Genomic DNA, 15382 nt, shown 5'->3' with positions numbered 1-15382 from the left:
TGCCACATTTTTCAGTTATCATCGCACCAATGAATCAAAACTTTTATAGTTTGGTATTGGCACTGACATAATTCCAGAAAATTGGCTCTTCATTCAAAACGTTCCGTCTCTGATAAATTAAATGAACATCCTGTCTTTCTACGTCCACATTGATTAAAACCTGAAGAGGAAGTAAGCAAAGAATAATCAAAGATTCAATTATACGTGAATTGTTCCTTATACGTTGCTATAAAAGCCATGGATTGAAATAAATGAGTAGATTTCAGTTGAGATTTTTGCTTCCATGTTTTTTTTTCAAATTTTCATACATGTTGATTATTTCTGGTTCCAATTGCTCCTTCATTCTTTGCTGTTTATGCTGATGGACAGAGTGATAGAAGTGGCCACAAAAATAAAACTGCTCCAAATCGCTGAAACAAAAGATTTTCATTGGATATAAAACCAGATGTTGCGCAAGGAAGTCGCTTGTTTTTCGCAATGTCGCAAACATTATGGTAGTGTTGGCAGTGTTGCGACATACAGTCCAAGAAAAAAATTGTATGAATAAAATAATTTACACTTTTACAATCAGTCAAATATATAGGAAGAAACCGCTATTAAAGTGGGTGCATTCTGATCAAAAATTCATTACCAGCAAAGGATTCTTAATGATATGTAAAATTAAGGGCAAAAATTTTAAAGGTAGGTATCGAAGCTAATAAGACTTTACCGCTGATTCAGAGCATCTCTGTTGCCATTTGTCATCCACGCATTTGTCCATTTCTTGTTTTGTGGTCTGATCCATGATACATGGTTTATATTGGTTGAACAACCGCTCGCAGCATTGGATGAAAGTCTTGGAGGTGGTATTTGTTTTCTGGCATGAGCAAAAACTGTTGACTCCATCTAAAATATACAATGATCTCTTGGAAGGTGGCCATACTACCGCATAACCGTTAACAAATTTTGACGGTTCTAAATGTTTGTTTATGCATATGCGTCAAGTAAGAACTGATAAAAAACTATGTAATAGTTATGTATTCTATCAGAAATAATACATTGTTAACCGTTACAATCAACACTGCGCATAGTATTATTGTTCATAGTTTGTTCCATTGAACTATCGAAAGAAAAAATACGTCAGTTTTTTGACATCTAGTGGATACGGGCCTCAGCGGAGAGCTGTCCAATGGCCATGCCTCTCATCCCCTGTGGGATCTAATCCGGAAACCGCGGGCCGGTTATCTCGGCGAAGCCACGACCCGCGCGAAGCTTGCCCACCTGCCCGTCAGCGCGCAACTTAAAATATGGATATCCCAAAATTTTTCGGCTTACTTGACCTCGTTTTCAAAATTGCTTGACTATCGGCTTGCTTGACCGTCACCTTGAAGTTCATGATAGTTTTTTGAATGTGTGCATACAATGCGTAACGGTCTCGAAACGCTAAGACACAAAAAACACAAGACTTGCCTGTCTGTCGGCAAAATATTTGTAAAGAAGCTTAAAATTACTGACTGGAAATGATTTCGTCATCTCCGATGCAAATGCGCACCAAGAGAAGTCGAGTATTATCTACAAGGTATCTATCTAATCAGTCGCATGCCAATAATCTATCCAGAATCTAGAAGATAGCATAGGTTTGAAAACGACCCCAATTTAAAATTAAATAATTTGATGCCGTCTCTACAAACGGAGAGTTTTTAAACAGCAACTATGCAAAAGTTTCAAGCCTGTGGTTATCCATGATTATCCAGTCGAGAAAACCGATCGTTTACGTCTCATAAGATTTAGCTATTCGCACAACGTCAAATTTCAAGACATCTCGCAACGAAAAACTTTTGCTGAAAAATAACCAAAAGTAACCAAAGTAACCAAAAATTCGTTTCGACTTACCAAAAATAACCAAAAATAATCTAAGAGAGTCCAGAATTCAGACCAGTCATGCAGAAAAACGCGTCTGGATCATCTTAAATACTATGGCAATAGAAATATGGCCAAGTTTGCTAGAGAAATAGTTTTTGTTTTATTAAAATTCAATCAGCAACGATTTTTAACTCAATTTCGACATTTAAACAAATAACAGTTCCAAAAGCCAGTTGGGCGTACAAATTTAAACAAATAGCTTGTCATTAACGGAGGAAACAATACAACAAGGACAGAAACTATTTGAGCATTTGACAAATTTATGAGTGAGCCCCGCTGCTTGAGCTCATATCCAATTCTTGTGCAACGAAACAGTTATAAAATTCAAGCTTACATCTAACTTATATCATGCCATTCTTAAGCGTGAAAGAGTTATGAGCAAGAACAACGCACATATGCATCTCGTTTTTTGTTCTGCAAGAAAAACTATTTCATATTGTAACATATGCAACCTGCGAAAATTTCATTTAGTGCTGCTTGCTTTAATGAATTATTTTATAAATTTATTTGAGTAATAAAAAAATTCGACAATATTCGACATTTACATAAATGAATAATACCAATAGAAGAAAAAGCAAGAACTCAAAAGGAATACAAAAAAAGAGCTAGCTAGCTTGAGCTTGAGTTTGTTAGCTTGAGCTTGAGGTAGCTAGCTAGCTTGATGTTTAAAATCAAAAAAGAATAATTGACTTGTCTTTTGCGTTGAAATACACACACACACACACACACACACACACACACACACACACACACACACAAACACACACACAAATACACACACACAAACACTCACTTAAATATATATATATATATATATATATATATATATATATATATACAAAAACCACACACACATATATAAATACACACATATATATATATATATATAGATTTTATATATATATATATATATATATATATATATATATATATATGCAAATATAGCTCGGTATAGTGTCTGATTCGAATAGTTTTTCATGCAATAGGCACATTTTTCAATTGATCAGAGGTAGTTTTGAGTGCGCCGTCGTTTGGACAAAATTGGATCTGGTTTGCACAACTATTCAAATTCAACCTGAGCCGTAACTTTCTTACTAGTCGGGGAAAACTTTGAGCCCATTGTGGTTTCTGATTTAGTCTGAACTTTTTGGTGGGTTAGATTTGAACAATTGTACAATTTACCTGTATTCTGTAAAGCCTGTGTTCTGAGGCTTGATTGTATGTAGTTTTCTTACAATTTTTTTTCTTGCCAAAGGATTTTTCAAATATTCGATATTTTACAATTTGGTTTTTAAAAGTTACCTTTCGGAACCCCTGCTCACCTGCTTCTTTTACTGTCTTTATTTGACAACTGTTGTTTTCTGAAACAATAATATTTTTTACCATTTATTGCAAGTTTGAGCGGCCTGACAATAAATACATTTTTTAAAATTTTTTTTGGTTTTTATTGATGAGGTTTGCAGTAAGGCAGTGTCTTACTTTTTACTTTATAATCAGTTGTCGTTGCAATATGATCGGTTGTTTTTGAGGGCAGCGTCGCCATCTCGTTTGAGTTTTCTGTTGTTTTTTCAGTATTCATTTCCACAATGGCGCAAACTTCTTGAAGCCTTTGTTTCAGTTTTTGTTGACCAATTATGTTTTTGACACAAATTCCGCAGGCTACCTTTTCGGATTCCAACAATGCGGAGCATTCGTTTACTGCGGCATTATTTTTCATGCAAAACATTGAACATTCAGAATAATTGTTCCCAGAACCCAATATAGTCCTCATTTGGTTGTTCACAACAACCTGATTAACTTTGAACAAATTTGAACTGTTTCGTTCAGTAAGTGAGTCCTGCTGTATGTTTGTGAGCTCAATTTCAAGTGTTAAATTACATGAGGCCGTTATTCTATGTGCATATACGTTTTCAAGGTAGAATTTTGGAATAGTTACGTATTGACTGTTTTTGATTATCAGTTTTTGCAACAATGTAACTTGTGTTAGAAAATTATCTGGCAGCAGCTCAGTTTCTTTCATTGATATGATGTTGCGTATTATAACAGTTACAGTCTCAAATGCAAGAAGATTGGGAAAATCGGAAAATGTTCCTTGGATAATTAACTCATTTGGGGCGCTAAACCAATGCCAAGGTTCCTTTTTACTACGATCCATGTCAAAGATATTTGTAAGACTTGCCGAAAAATTTGTAAATATAAGATCCACTGTCTGAAACATTTCTCCAAAAAACTGCTTTGCGCCATTTTTTCTGAATTCGGTTGTATCTGTTAAAACTCTTGAAGGCGAGTTATTGTAACCCAGAGTTAATTTTGGATTGTTTTCAAAAATTAGAAAAGTCAGCCAATTTTTACCTAACGATTCCCGGTTGAAGTCAACAATTTCCTCAATTTCATTATTAGATATAATCAAGCTTATTGTTTCGGCGTCGTTTCGTGAATGAAAATTGTACATTGTTTTCACAGCAATTTTACCGACATCTATATTTGAGATGAGGAACTTCCCATTCTCCACAGACTGGCATTTATCAACACTAACAACGCCATTGTACAAATCAGAGCAGTCACATGTAGAATAAACTCCGCATGGATTTGTAGATTCTTTTCTCCCGCTTTGTATTTGATTTTCTGTCTTCAGCGGGTTAAATATTGTCAACTGTGTTTTCAGGCGACCTGTCTCATTATCTAGAGCAAACAATGATTAAAGTGAATATTTAATTTTGACGTAAATTGGTAAGAAACCAAGATTTTCCACAGTTGTTTGCCAATGACTACTGCATTAACCACTATATGCCAGTATTTTGTACTGCAAAGAGACACCAATAAGGAAAACTTTAGTTGAATGAGCTTACTATTTTTGTACGATGACATTCTCATACAAATGAGCATTTTATTAAGTTATTTTTAAGCGATTTCCGTGTTACCTAAAAAGATTACTGAAAAAATTTTAGGAGAAAAATAATAATAATAAAAGATGTTTACCCCTGCTGAGTGTTCTTTTTTTCGTTTAAATTTTGTCTCAAGCTTAAATTATTTTTAGTGTTAGAGAATGAAATTTGCTTTAAGTGTACTCTCATTCAAAATTGTAATTTCATTCAAAATATAACGTATAATTTATAATATAATATTGGATCAATAGCAAACAAAAACCCTCGCTGGGTTTATATGAAAAAATCTTGATTTGTTATTGATAATAAATTAACAGATTTTCAAGAGGCTAAGTTGAAGTATAAAGTTGGTTTTATCAATCAAAATTGAGTGATCGTTTGGTGGTTGTAAATCAATAATGTCTTAGAGATGTTTCGTTGATAACTAAAATAGTGAAGTAGAAACCAATTTTTAAGATAGCGGTTACTTTTGATCAGTAACCAGTTGAGATAACCGTTGTTGCAGAGCAAGCAAGCCAGAATCCCCAGCTGTTAAGGAAAAAACGGAAACATTACTGATTTTTACAAGCTATGATAGCTCTACGCTGTGATTTGATTCGAAATATGTCAACAATCGGCAGGACAAATTATGAGGGCTACAATTCTTTGTTTCTATCTATCATCCGAATTTTCAAACTGGTACTAATATATTCTTACGGGACCAAAACTTTTTTTTGTTTTCTAAATATTTTCAAAAAATTTTCCCTCTTAATTTAAAAAAAGAAAACCGGTACTTTTTGAAAGAGTTACGCAGCCTGTAATTAAAACCCTGGCCTCAACTCTGTTATCGGATCGCGATAACTTTGATCTTCTACGAATTAAAATGAATAACAATGAATCAAAATTGATGAGGTGACACTGTTGCCAATAAAGACTACCTTTCATGTTTTTTTTTGCAGTTTTTGGGCCAAAATGGGTCTGACAATATTACAATACACAACATACCAACATTAACATTCAGAGAAACAAAAATAAAAAGTTATACAACAAAGACTTATAAAGACAATGCGCGACCAAAAGGTACTATCAAAAAACCAAACTCGACTCATTTGAGCTTTGAAAAGACCTGAGCTAAAATTTAAGACATGACTGACTTATTAAGCTCCATTTTTTAAACAATTTCATGTTGCTTTTATTTTATAAATTTTCGTTTTTATTACAAAAATTAGTTTTTTTGTGGCTGTTCCTAGTATCGTTTCGGAAGTGATATGATGAGAGAGTAAACAAGAACACTCCTCAAAAGAATGATGAACGGTTGAAAATTTTGGTTATTTTCTTGCTGAGAATCATAAGCGTTTCAAAACAAAATGAAAGCCTATTTGGTGACGTAATGGCTCTCTTCATTTGACACCACACGTTTTGAAAAATATACTTATTACTGAACATTTTACAGCACTCTCAGAAGTGTGCAATGAGCCTTTTTTAAACCGTTAGCTACTAAAAATTTGTATTTTATAAATTTTATCCTAAATTGAGTTCTTAAGGCCATGTAAAACTATTTTTATGGAGAATTTGTTGTTGGAAATTAATTTTTTTCGTTTTTCCCAAAACTTCCGCATTCTGGTTTACCTTCTTGTTGCCACCAAACAAAAAAAAGCGTTCGTTGTAATAAAAAGAAAGTCTTCTGTTAGAATTGTTGGGGCAACATTTGGTTCTCTGACCACGGGGGACATGCTAAAAAGGTTTCAGGCAAACTTTCCTCTGGTCAGGTAACAACATGTTAAACTGACCTTCAGGTATATATATATATATATATATATATATATATATATATATGTATATATATATATATATATATATATATATATATATACTTATAGATTAAAAATCTATATATATATATATATATATATATATATATATATATATATATATACAAAAGCCTGAAAGGAACCTTAACCAAGCTCTTTAACAATCCAAATTCGTTTTCCCGCTTTCAAAAGAGTATCTACTACCATGAGATCAGAGGTAACAATGCGTTCGAAGTACAAATTACGCCCTAATTCTGCTGTATTAGGAGTCGTCAGACTTCATTGATTTTTTTTCCGGTCCGAAGAATTATTCCAATGATTCAACTGAACGACTTCCAAAAGCAAATTAAAAGCGTGTTTATAAGGATATGGCCATTGAACAATTTTGGATTAGATCGACAGCACGCAAATGATATTGAAATTAAAACGAATCAAAGCCATTTCTACGGAAAGTTTGGGTTACTATGCAAAACTATTGTGCATATGGCTACAAAAAATCGCAGGGCGAAGCCAAAAAACCAAACAGAAACTATCAAGAATTCTATCATTGAATTTCATTCCAAGTTTTCTCCAGACACTGGTTTCTTAATCGAACCTATGAGCCCAGAAAAAAAATTATCTTGCAAACGGCTGTCAACAAATGGACTTCCTGTGAAAAAATTCTTTCCAATTTGTTGGATTGAACAGAAGCTAGGAGAATCATGAGACCGTAGGGCTATTTGTATACAATATTTGACCCTTTTGTTTTTCTGCTATTTAAGGAAAGCAATAGTTTGTTATAAATTGAGAAGGATCAACGACTGTATTGCTTTTTATGTCCTGGAAACTTTTTCTTGGACACAAATAACAGGATGTGAAGAGGAAAATTTGACAAAAAAGGAGTGTTACTTCCCATTGAACAATAACGGTTCAAATAGATCACCCGAAAACAATATAGGCTTTTGAAGAAGATCAAGTCCATTTCTATGCAAAAATTGCGATACTATTTGAAACTGGTGTGAAAATGCACATAAACAGTCACAAGATCAGGCCATATGACCTGTCAGAAAGCTTCAAAAATTCTACTAGAGGAATTTGCTTCAGGTTTTGCTGTAAGTATATTCTTATACAAACCTATGAGCAACTCTTTAAGGTTTTGTATAGAAAATAATTTTTTGGCTGTTGACTGACACAGCATTGCCTTCTTGTGACAACTTTCTCGCTTGCGTGATAGATGGAACAAGGGTTGAGGAATTGATTAGACCAAGCATCCAATTCTATACACTATTCAGCCCTTTTTTCCACCTTGGTAGAAAAGCAGTTTATTGGTTTTAAAAAACAGGTGTCAATGACCATATTACTGGTTTTCGTTTTGAAAAAAAATTTCATAGACAATTAATAGACTTTGAAGTCCAAACTAGTTTCATAATGGTCAGGATCACTATGCAGAGAACAATTATGCATGAAGTCATTCGCACGCCAATAATGAAGCTTTTAAAATTGATCAATGCCGTTTCTATCCCAAAACTGCGTTTCTATGTGGAACTATTTCTATGTGACCAGCAAGCAAATATCAACAAATCTACTATTAGTTTTTTTTCCAAATTTTCTCAAGACAAGGTTTTCTTTATCAAACATGGGAGCTCAAAAATTGTGTTTGGAAAAAATCTTCGTTTCAAAGGATTAAGAAAATCATGAGACCGCAAGGCCCTTTGTATACAATGTTTATCCCTTTTTCTGCTTTGTTAGGAATGCAGTTAATTTATTATAATTTATGAGCTGCCATCGACTGTATTCTTTTTCTCTGTCGAAAAATTTTTTAATAAACACAGCTAATAGTTTTTGAAGAGCAAACTAGAAGGATAATAGTAAGGATCACTGTCCATAGAAATATGACGGTTCAGGTGATTCGCCCGAAAACAATAATGTTTTTGAAGTGGATCTATTCCGTTTCTACGCAAAACATGCGGTACTATGGGAAAGAAAGAATAGGTATATGCCTAAAAAACGGCCGCAAGATCAACTCACTGGTTTTTTATTCAAATCTCTGATCTAAAAACTCAGTGGCAATCAACTCTTGATAGAGTTAAGAAAATTAAGAGACCGAAAAAACAATTGTAAACACTAAATAGACCTTTCTCTGCTTTGTTAGGAATGCAGTTAGTTTGCTTTAAACCAAGAGTCGCCATCGAATCAAGGGAATTTTCCTGCTTAATCTGTGCTTAAGGGAAATTTTGCTGAATCATTTTTTATACTATGGAGAAAAAATTAGTAGAAGCATAAATGTAAGGATCATCGTGCATAAATCAATTGCGGTTTAGGTCATCCGCGCCCCAACAATAGTGCTTTTAATGTGGACAATGACGTTTCTACACAAAATGGCGGTAATAAATGAAACTAGTGCTATTCTGACTAAAATAGGTCATAAGATCAACTTATATGACCCGCCAAAAAAGTTTTGTTGTACTAATTAGTTCAAATTCAACATTTTTTAAGCTACTGTTTTCTTCTTCAAAACCAAGAGCCAATAGTTTTTCAAAATTTTCACGGAAAAAATTTTGTTTGGCAATCGACTGACAACGCATAGCCTTCCTGTGACAATATACTTGTCAGCCCGTTAGAGGGAACCAGGGTTAGGAAAATAATGATACAGGATGGCCATTTGTTTAAACTAATAACCCCTTTTCTGCTTCGTTACGAATTGAGTTGTTTGGTTAGAAATAAAGAGCCGTCTTCAACTGTTTTGCCTTTTCTCTGATTAAAGCACTATAATAGAGTTAGCAAAAAAATTTGAAGAACAAAAAGAAGCATAATTGTGTATTAAGTATATCTTTCCATCGACAATTGCGGTTCAGATCCTTCGCACGAAAACAACCTTTTTGAGTTGGATTAAGTTAACCATCATAGTCACATTTTGCTGACACTGAAAAATTCTAGCACATTATGACGCAGAGGTATACCCCAAAATTTCTGCCTTAGTTAAATTGGCTCAAAAATTAGATACATACGATAAACGAAATTAGGAGACATCCTTTGTATCTTACTTTTCGTAGAAGGGGTTCCGCCAATTTTGCGAAATAAAAGAACATTCGGAACGAAAAGTAGGTTGCAAGTCTTGTAGCACGTTTCCGCTCAATTTAGGTATCTATTTTTTGCGCGCATTTTGAGCATGCAGTAAGCACTTTAATCAAGATATAATTGAAGCTTTCACGGCCTTAAAGTGCTTTAAATACATGCAACCAAAAAAACTGATTTTTTCCCCTCAAAAATCCCTCTCACATCAAACGCTTTGTATATCAATGTGAGGTTGGCCGATTTTATTAAGTAGTAATAAATAGTACTGATAAGTAGTAATAAGTAGTAGTTAAGTACTATGAGTAGTAATAAAGTAGTAATAAAGTACTACTATTAGTAATAAGTTAGGCTTAATTAAATAAGTAGCAATTAAGTTAGGCTTAATTGCGGATTATATGCCAAATCGAGCTACATTGCGTGCAAAAAATCGATACATAGATGGAGCAAACAATTGTAAACACTAAATAGACCTTTCTCTGCTTTGTTAGGAATGCAGTTAGTTTGCTTTAAACCAAGAGTCGCCATCGAATCAAGGGAATTTTCCTGCTTAATCTGTGCTTAAGGGAAATTTTGCTGAATCATTTTTTATACTATGGAGAAAAAATTAGTAGAAGCATAAATGTAAGGATCATCGTGCATAAATCAATTGCGGTTTAGGTCATCCGCGCCCCAACAATAGTGCTTTTAATGTGGACAATGACGTTTCTACACAAAATGGCGCTAATAAGTGAAACTAGTGCTATTCTGACTAAAATAGGTCATAAGATCAATTTATATGACCCGCCAAAAAAGTTTTGTTGTACTAATTAGTTCAAATTCAACATTTTTTAAGCTACTGTTTCCTTCTTCAAAACCAAAAGCCAATAGTTTTTCAAAATTTTCACGGAAAAAATTTTGTTTGGCAATCGACTGACAACGCATAGCCTTCCTGTGACAATATACTTGTCAGCCCGTTAGAGAGAACCAGGGTTAGGAAAATAATGATACAGGATGGTCATTTGTTTAAACTAATTAACCCCTTTTCTGCTTTGTTACGAATTGAGTTGTTTTGTTATAAATAAAGAGCCGTCCTCGACTATTTTGCCTTTTCTCTGATTAAAGCACTTTGATAGAATTAGCATTAAAAAATTTTGAGGAACAAAAAGAAGCATAATTGTGTATTAAGTATATCTTTCCATCAACAATTGCGGTTCAGATCCTTCGTACAAAAACAGTAATGCGTTTCTAGTAGATCAACGTCATTTCTACGCAAAACATGCTGTACTATGTGAAACTACTGTGTATATGACTAAAACAGTCGGAAGATGAAGCAATATGACCAGATCGGAAGCATCAAAAATTCAACTATCAGAATTTGATTAATTTTTTCTCATGTCAATTTTCTCTTACGGAAATCTATTGTCCAAATACTCCATATTTTATTCCAGGAAAAAATGTCGTATCAAAAGAGTGATACAAAGGTTACGAAAATTTTTAGACCGGAGGACCATTTGTATGCGCTATTTAGCCCCTTTTGCTTTGTTAGGAACTTATTTAGTTTATTACAAAAACAGACCCGTCATGGACCATATTCTCCCTTTCTCATCTGAAAACAATTTTTTTCAATCCAACAAGAATGCTAGAAGCTTGTATGATAAGAGCACTGTCCATAGAACAATTAATATTTTTAAAATTTCAGAAACAAAGATGCTTCGAAGCTTGATCGAAATCAACTTTCTTTAATTTTTGCTATGCTAGTCCCAAGGAACTTGTAAATTGCATGGAAGAGTGGCATTTTTACGGTGTTTCATGAGTAAGTCAGCTCCAAAAATTCTATTTCAGAGTTTTTCTTCAATCAAAGCAGTCATTTTTCAGCACTTAGTAAGGGTTAATATTTTTAAAAGTTTTCCTGATTTTAATTGTATAACCAATCCACAGTCAAAATAGGACATTGGCGTGAGTTACTATTAGCTGTGGTTCAAGGATGAACCCAGAATTAGTATGTTTTACACAAAATTAGGAAAGTTTCCTTTTTTAGAAGTTTTACTGAGTCTCATAATTTACTTGGCCTTGCATAACTTTGGAAGCTGTTTAAAGACATGTTCAGAAGAGTTGCTTCAAACGTCAATGCTGTTCACTTCGGAAAAATGTCAAATTGACACTTTGACAAATTGACACTTTTGTCAAAGTACTCTAAAAAACACAACTTTGATGAGCGACCATAGTGTCAGTCTTCCGCTGACGAATGGACGCGTGGTGATTAACTAATCCCTAAACTCTTTTGAGTTACCAATTAATGCGATTAAAACATTCATATTTGGCCGCTTTTACTGAATAACTGTTTTTTTGAAGCAAATGAACGTTATATGCCATGTCTTAGTCGTCAATACACAGGCCTTGGAAGCTATTTGAGGCCTTTAATTTGTTGTATTGAGTTGGATTCTCTTTGCAACAAAATCACACTCTCCACCTCTTTATTTATTTCATTGAAAATCACAATGAACACTAAAGCATTCATATCGATTTGGGAGTTTCGCGTGATGATATTTAGGAACGCTTTTTGTCCTAAAATTGAGTTAAAGTTCTGCCCAGTGTCACATTTTAAAAAGACTTAAAGCTGTTTTTACTGGGTTTAGAACAATTATGGTTTTTAAGCTTGAAAGCAAACTTTTTGGGTTGGATTAAGTTAATCATCATAGTCACATTTTGTGGACACTGAAAAATTCTAGCACATTATGACGCAGAGGTATACCCCAAAATATCTGCCTTAGTAAAATTGGCTCGAAAATTAGATACATACGATAAACGAAATTAGGAGACATCCTTTGTATCTTACTTTTCGCAGAAGGGGTTCAGCCAATTTTGCGAAATAAAAGAACATTCGGAACGAAAAGTAGGTTTCAAGTCTTGTAGCACGTTTCCGCTCAATTTAGGTATCTATTATTTGCACGCATTTTGAGCATGCAGTAAGCACTTTAATCAAGATTTAATTGAAGCTTTCACAGCTTTAAAGTGCTTTAAATACATGCAACCACAAAAACGGATTTTCCCCCGAAAAATCCCTCTCACATCAAACGCTTTGTATATCAATGTGAGACTGGCCGATTTTATTAAGTAGTAATAAATAGTACTGATAAGTAGTAATAAGTAGTAGTTAAGTACTATGAGTAGTAATAAAGTAGTAATGAAGTACTACTATTAGTAATAAGTTAGGCTTAATTAAATAAGTAGCAATTAAGTTAGGCTTAATTGCGGATTATATGCAAAATTGAGCTACATTGCGTGCAAAAAATCGATACATAGATGGAGCAAATGCGTGATACAAGCCGTGCGGAAAATAGTCTATAAAATTTGTACTTGTATTTTGTGGTTAGGATTAGGACACTTTTGCAAACACGGGTTGCTAACTTACCTTCCATTTTGCCGGTTTCTTCTAAAGTAGCTTTTTTCCGCAATATTGTTCCATTTTCAATGTATTAACATAGTAAAAACGAACACGAGATACACGCATCGGGCATATCTGCCCGTGACGATTTGGGTATACCTCTGCGTCGTAATGCACTGAAATTAACCTGATGTAAAAATTATTCAGTTCCAAAGTTGAAGGCAAGTTGATATTATCTGTTATTTTGAGTCGCCCAAAATTCAGAACCACAAAACAGTTGATTTATAGGGTTCAATTTCGGCATCTTATAATCTACAGCGTGAGTTTGTTCTGTAATAATTGGTAAAGAATTTTATGCATCCCTGGAGCAAAGGTGGCCTTTGTAAGACATGTATTCAAAAACAATTTTAGGGTAATTCGCTCCTTCAGTGCAATGACAAGTAAAAGGTTGTCAAAATGGCAGTTCAGTACGTCAATGGTTGTTTTTAACCCTCATTTTTTGTTGAAGATCATCAGCTGTTGCTGCATAAAGGATTTCAGTCTTCTTAATGGTATTTTTCTCCTGCAGTAATTTTACATACTCTAAATTGAGGAGGTATAAGACTCTAGATTGAGGCTGTGGTTCTCAATAAGACTCTGTAATTGCTGTGGTTCGATTTGGTGTTCGAAAATTGAGTTAAAGTTCTGCCCACTATCACATTTTAAGACAACTTAAAGCTGTTTTTATTGGGTTTACAGCAACTGGTTATTAAGCTTGAAAGCAAACATTTTGGGTTGGATTAAGTTAAACATAATAGTCACATTTTGCTGACACTGAAAGATTCTAGCACTGAAATTAACCTGCAAATGTGGTATTTAGCCTGTTTAATGTGGTATTTGAAGCTGATTCAAAACGCTGATGGTTGTGTTTGCAAAGTAAGCCATTACAGGAAGAAGCCCTATTTGACCTTATCTCTTGAGTAATTGGCCACCGCAGGTGTTGTACCCGCCCCTTTAGGGGTTTGGGCATGGAATGTGTTTCTATGCCCTTCTCATCGTAGATTGGTACAATTCTAGTGCACTATGGATTATTTAACGTGGTTTTTTATTCTGATTAGGACCTGAGCCCTTGTCTATAGTGTTTTCTAAAGGAGTGTTGCAACATTATCCGGTGAATCCACCCCGCCATTTGGCCCCCCGTTGAGGTGTTGACCGTTTGGATGATGGCCAACATAATTGTTTAAAAAAGCAATTTTACAGCCAAAAAATGCTGTTTTTACACACTTTTTTAATATATTTACAAACGGATGATCAGGTGCTTTATGCAGGTTTTTGGCAATCTTTATAGTGTATTTGAGCTCTACATGTATTTAACCCATTAATATTGGGTGTACTGAAATGACATCAATCTATTTTGAACTGAAATGACAGCACGAACTCTACTTGTACAAAATTTTATTAAAGTGGTGTCTGCCAAACCTTCAGGGATCTCAACTTGAGATCTGCGAACATAAATTGCTGCACCCTTTCAGGTCCACTTTCGCAGTTCTGTCACATGATGGCTCCACCCCCTTCGTTTAGCTGTTCCTGTTTCTTGCCAGCTGCCAAACAGCTCTTCCTATTGTGCCCTCCCTCGTGTAGAGGCTTCTGCACGGTCACAGTTTCGGCATGTGTCGTCTTTACCGCGTGGTTGCTTGTGTGTTTCTCTGTTTGTATTTTTTGATGTTGTTATTTTTTTAGAACTTTTAATTTTTTAGCGTCCAGATGGCATCAGCAGCAGCGGAATTCAAACCTAAACCTTAGAATTTGCAGTTTGACTTTTGTTTGGTGTTTGGTCTAAGCTCTAGCAGTTTTGGCCTAAACTTTTTTGTGTTTGTTGACAGCATCCTGCAATAAAACCCCGCAATTATTTGAGTCCGGTCAGCACTCACCGAGTGCTTTGTTATTTGTGATCGGCACCACGTACCGATGAGTAGTTTTTATTCATTTCTTGAGCGTTCAGAGTGACGGCTTCATCAATTTTTTTCTTTCGCTTTTTCCTAAAGACTTCCATGATCTAGCGCAGCAATTTTGTGGGTCATCAGTGTCTCCACCCTACGAGTGCCTGGCATTTTCTGCTTGAAGCAAAAAGGACTAGCTGCTTTCTTTGCAAATACTGTTTTCAGGAATAGCTTTTTTCCGAATTTCCAGAGAATTTTTTGCTGATTTTTGACTGTTAAGTGATACGTCCCAGTTCAAATTATTTGTTAACACAACTGTTTCGAACATTTAAAAAAATCGTTTCATTTTTTGTTGATTTCTTACTTAGACGAACTAGATCTACTTTTTCTTTCAAAATTTTTTTTTTGTCAAAATCTCTCTATGTATTTTTATTTTCAGAACCTCCATGTTAGTGAACAGTAGTAAAT

At 34.4% G+C, this 15382-nt stretch overlaps 1 long non-coding RNA gene across 1 annotated transcript; it reads right to left on the bottom strand.

The window, feature by feature from the left end:
• Positions 1–221: 221 nt before the first annotated feature.
• On the bottom strand, positions 222–2054 carry LOC142353436 (uncharacterized). Its single transcript, XR_012761050.1, has 3 exons — positions 1873–2054; positions 710–885; positions 222–410 (listed from the first exon to the last, which is right to left on the bottom strand). It is a non-coding gene; the product is annotated as an uncharacterized LOC142353436 (long non-coding RNA).
• Between the last annotated feature and the right edge of the window lie 13328 nt (positions 2055–15382).

This window comes from Convolutriloba macropyga, chromosome 14, assembly GCF_964194025.1.
Source record: "Convolutriloba macropyga chromosome 14, txConMacr16.3, whole genome shotgun sequence".
Classification (NCBI taxonomy): Eukaryota; Metazoa; Xenacoelomorpha; order Acoela; family Convolutidae; genus Convolutriloba; species Convolutriloba macropyga.
This window is presented reverse-complemented; position numbering and strand designations above follow the sequence as displayed.